This window comes from Ascaphus truei, chromosome 21 (genome assembly GCF_040206685.1).
Source record: "Ascaphus truei isolate aAscTru1 chromosome 21, aAscTru1.hap1, whole genome shotgun sequence".
NCBI classification, from domain to species: Eukaryota; Metazoa; Chordata; class Amphibia; order Anura; family Ascaphidae; genus Ascaphus; species Ascaphus truei.
The window spans coordinates 24,521,185-24,526,807 of record NC_134503.1 but is presented as its reverse complement, the minus strand read 5'-3'; positions in this window follow the sequence as shown (position 1 = coordinate 24,526,807).

Genomic DNA, 5,623 nt, shown 5'->3' with positions numbered 1-5,623 from the left:
AGTCTCTTCACATTTAAGTGTTTATTGTTCTTTGGAGTATTCAAATGTTGAGCTTTCCCCCTTCCCTTTGGATAAACCTAAGATCACATATGACCATTATTGATTCCATACATAGGGGATTCTCCCCTTCTCTTATTTTATTTTAGGGTTTATCTCTGGTCTATGTGCTTAGTAATCTTAAAGGAAAGAGGGGATAAATGATTCATTAACATTTAACAATTATGTGTGAATCTATTTTGTGCCCTCCTGGTCTTGCAAATGTTCTGTGTGCAACTGTGCTATTTTTGTCAATTTTTAATATTCATGCCATTTAGGACATAGTTAAAATTCCCCATGGGAGTTAATGTATTATTATTTCTTTCACAATTTTGATTAATAGCACTTTATACATGTTTATGTTTTTAATTTTAAGCTGTAATTGTTATTAATATTCTTTTTTTTAAGTTTATTATTAATGTTAGTCCTTATGTAGAATGTTTGTTCTCTATATTTTGTTGTTTTTTATCTTTGCACTAAGGTTTAAGAAGCCCTTTCTGTGTTGTCATGGACGTTTTTAAATGTCAGTTTAATAAAGTTACATTTGTTCCAGAAGTCAGTGCACCAATCAGAGCGCACTACCTGTTTGCCCATACTCATTGCCTTGTATTTGCAGACATGTGAGGTCTAATAAAGTTTAGTGTATTAATGTGATCCCAATGGCCAATTGGGACACATCTAATAGGTGCTGCTTTCTGATTGGTCGTGACGTCACGTGATAGCACGATTAGTGCTGTATTATAAATTGGGGCTTTTTGGGTTGTTCTGTACACCTTGATAAAGGGCATTTTTGCCTGAAACGCGTTGGTGGACCCCTGCTGTGGCCTAGGGGGGACCCTTTTGTCCACTTTTTATGTAATAAATCTATTATCTATTATCACCCTAGAAGCAGCCTTAGCGGGCGAAACGCGTTGGTGGTACCTTCATGCTGCTGGCCCTGCCTGCTGGCACTTTATTTGGACATTTCATTTGCTGTGAATACCCTTTGATGTAACTATTATTTTGTGATCGTAGCTACGTCTATCCAGGACTTTCTTGTCATCACAGTCATACAGGAGTTGAGTATTTTCATATACCATTACCAACTTGCGGTTATTATACTGCTTTCTATTATATGGGTCTCTCTCCTTTATATGTCACCTTTTGATATCTGTGTTTGGGTCATTGAAGTACCTTTCAATAAATGTTTTTGTTGTCATGTACTATATTTATAGTTTCATGCCCATAGGTCTTCCTAATACAGTGCCCCGTACACCAGCATAGTATGCCTGATATATTCCACCACTTTCTGTTTATTTTTTTCCTTTAGAGGTTTATTATTTATTTTCCTTTATTGTTTTTTTGTTCATTATCTCCTTTATACGACCGGCCGGTTGTGGATCACTATGGGTACTTTGTCCCCATAGTGGTTTCATGTTTTGCGGTTTTGTTCATAATATGGTTTGTTTTTTTATGGTAGTTTAGTTTTTCTTGGGGTTGTTTATATATAAAAAAAATTCATTGTCCTATTGAAATTTATTTTGTTCAGTCAGGCAGGGTTTCAGTCAGCTGTTTTTTGTTTTTCATCTTATCTTGATTTAATAAATTACTATTATTATTTTGCATAGTTTGTCTGAGTGCTTTTTAGAGGTTTCTTTTTCTGTGTTTCTAAATCTATTTTTTTGTTGCTATAAACCGTGAGCCTCCTTCTGTTATTTTGGGTAGTGCACTGCCTTATTTTTCTACTTGTTAAAGGAGTATAGTAACCTGTCAGGGGAGGGATCCAGAGCTTCCCTTATACTGTAGCTCAAATACCGCCGGGAGGCACCAAAATCAAAAGAGAAGTGACCAGCAGACATAGGTCTCTGGTGTAACATGGATATAGACACACGTGCATTAGGAGGCAGCAAAGGCCAAACTATCAAAGAGTATCTCTCTCTCATGAATAGGTGCATGTCTGGTAAAGTTGGCCAGGATGAATATGCACCAAGATGTAGAGGGGCCAGAAATATAGTTGGCTACCTAGATGGCTGATGTTATATTAATGACTGGTCATAAATAGGCATATGCAGCCCCACAGCGAACTTTCAGATAAAATATATTATAAATAAATGATATAAATAGTTAGTCCAAATAAAAAAGGTATCACCTAATACTGAAGAACTTGTTTATCCTGCACTATCGCAACTGGACTAACACGGCTATTTACATGTTATTTATGTGTAGCCCTCTTTCCTGCTGCTCCAGAGCTACTACTAGTGCTGTATGTACCTGCTGGGTCAGCGAGATCTGGGCCTCCGCTAACTGGGAGCTGTGACGATGGGGAGGATTTGGCCCGGGATTAAAGGGGTTACACCCCAATTGGCCACCCTCTAACCTCACCAGGGAGACAAGGAGTTAACTGGGCTGAGGCCCAGAAATGTGATTTAATCCTTGTTATAACCTGAAAATGTGTATTCCCCTGTTCCCCTGTTTTATTGTTATATCAGTGTCTGCATCACACACACACTAGGATTCATCCGGGAGAACAAGGGTTAATAGTTGTTTAGTGATTATAGCCCTTTGTGTAATTTTCCCGCCTTTTCAGGCACCATTTTGCAGGGTCCCATAGGCCGCCATTGGGGCTCCATGTGTGTCAATGCCGAATCTTGCTGTTTGGGTCCTGTTTCCTGTGAAGACCAGCAGATGGTGTCCGAGAGGAGGAGCGGCGGTTTCCCATTGTAAGTCAATGGGCCCATTGACTTCAATGGAGAATCCTCGAAGGAGCTTTCCAGGAACGAGTTGGCTGCCGTCCAAACCGCAAAACCGCAAAGCGGATACATTATCAATAAGAGAGCTTTGATCACTTAGCAGTCAAGTTCAACGACAAGTGGCGTTGGAATAAACAGTTCTAGAGCACCTAGAAATAAAATTCTTTTTGCCCCTACTTCCTAGACCTCCCCCCACTCGACCACAACCGGGTCCCAGTATCCTGGACCCCCGATAAGGGTCGAACCGAGAAGAGCGGGTTGCGCCATAGGTTCCAATGGCGGCGGCAGAAACAGCTCAAGAAAACTGCTAAGTGTCAAAAGCTGAAATGTGGGAATCCATAGCTCCGGTTCCGGAGGGTTCAGAGGATCAGGGTTTGGGGTACCTGTAGTCACTGCTCCGGCATTGCTGCAGAACCATCCTTGACCCTCTTGGACCAACCCGACGGAGTATGGACCCCCTTGAAAGTTCGGGATTTTTCCCATAGACTCCAATGGCGGCCAATCTCCATTGACTGGCTATGGCGGAAAACCCCCATTGACTTCAACGGCGTCGTCGCCCCGTTGAAAGTCTATGGCGGCGGATTCCCATAGCCGCCAACGGCGGCGGTTTGCCATTGAAAGTCTATGGCGGCGGAGCCCGTTGTTTTCAATGGGGATTTAGTGAAAAACCGTGATTTAATTTACAGCGGAGTTTTTTGTATTAAAATAGGAAACGGTTTAAGGTGTATTTGTGTAACTCCGGTACCGAAGGTCGTAGCAAGTCGCAAATTGGACCATAGGGTGTCCCAGTTCCGGCATTAAGAACTGGGAAGTTTGGACCTGCTGGACCCAACGGAACCGGATATTTTAATATGTTTGTATTTTATCTTTAATACTGTGTCCCAAGGTATGGATAAAAACCAGAGGAAATTCCCTTAGCCATCAGATAGCAGATGGTCAGAGAAGCGTCCCAATGTCTAGAAATTAAGTGCTGTTCAAAGGAGTTTATCACCTACACTGTTTACAGGAGGGCGGAGATGACTCAAACCAGAGCAGGCTATAAGTGTCCCATTTCACACCTTACAACAAAGGGTTTCCTGCCAGATATTCCGTTTGGTAGACTAGCTGGCATTCCTGATGCAAATGTGGGATTACAGAAATGAGACCCCAGAGTGCTAATGCGCATGTGCCAACTAGCAGGGGGGCATGGATCAAAATGTGTTCCCATGTTAGTGAGTGGCTAGAGGTAATTGAAAACCAATCACCTGTACTTAATGTTAAGGATAGGGTTACAAAAGGTATATAATCTGTGGTCAACCCTTTATCCTGTGTCTGTTCTATACTATCTTGATTGCTGAGAGAAACGCTATGCAATGTCTTCATGCCAGAGGTCTTTCATGTCTTTGGTGTCTTGATGATTATGAAGATTGCTGTATGAACTGCCAGTCCAGATAAGATTGTTTCATCATTTCCATTTTAAGTAAGTGTCCAAATTTTGCCTGTTATTTGTATATCTGTTGTGTTCACCTTTATCAAGGAATAAATTATATTTTATCATATCTAAGTCTCGTCCCAGTTCAACCCAGTTATATATATATATAATATTATATATATTTGGTGTAAATTGCAGCCTGCCATAAAGTCACCGTGACAGGTTTGTATATTAACTGGTGGCAGCGGGGGGATTGAACTGGACCTGTATTACTAGTGTTCTGCGGGATACTGTAATATAGAAATTGATGGTAATTGCAAGTTCCTGGGACTAAAGATATTGAACACACAGTGTACAACATATAACACAAGATATGGCACCTCCTCACTGTTCCCCTACTTGCGAGAAGCATTGCCTCCAGAACCAAAGTGCCGGCCATTCGTCTGACTGGAGCCGGGCACCGAGACCGGAGGAGTGCATTAAGTCGGCGCGGGGGCCAGCAGCCAGCAAGGCTGAGAGAGAGACAGCGATCGGTGAGCATGATACCCGGCAGGCTGAGCAAAAATCCACAGCTGCAGCTGCTGTAACCATCAAACCGCCCGGAGAGCAGGGAATGGACCCAGCTCCGGGACGGCAGAGACTTGTGGAGGGAGTGGGTGGTCTCGGAGACCACGGCAGTCTTGCACCAGGAGAGGTAACGGCCATTGCGGTGGCCCGTCCATTTTCCCTGAAAGAGCTAGCACTGGAGTGTGCGTTGGGCAAGACGTGGTTCCCGGTGAAGTGGACCCAGTTCCTGGCGTCGGTACCACACCGACCCGCTTATCCCCTCCCAGAGCCCGGCGCTCAAGCAACTCCGCTCTGGACTCCGTTGCCCCTTGCTGGGGTTAGTCCACCGGTGGCGGAGAAGCTCTGGAATGAACCCGGCGCTCGAGCATCTCCGCTCTGGACTCTGTTGTCCCTTGCTGGGGTTAGTACACCGGTGGCGGAGAAGCACCGGCAGCCGCTGCGGCACTGCCAACAAACGGGCCACAATAATGCCCGGTGCCCTGACCATGCGCGGTCGGGCGAAGAAGCCCCTCAGGGCCGGCGCTCACGAGCTGCAGAAAAGATGACCCAGTTAGCGGCATCCTCAGATGGCTCCAGCCCAGCTGGGGCGACAACCCTCCTCGGGACGTCTCCTGGAGAACCTGGACGGGCTGCATCAGCAACAGCGGTGGAGAGCAGCGGCCATCCACCTGATCCCGGCGCAGAGCTGGCGGCGGCGGCGGAGAAGAAGCCGCCACTCCGGCATCCTGCCGGCGGCAATTTTATTTGGGGGGAGGGTTGGGGTGTGCGGGAGGTGGGTGTTTCACATTGTTTGGCAGAGTCGGCGATTCCCAGCCATGACCGGAGCCCCACAATCCACGCCGGCGACCCTGCATCAAAGCCAGGTACTGCTGCGGCAGCT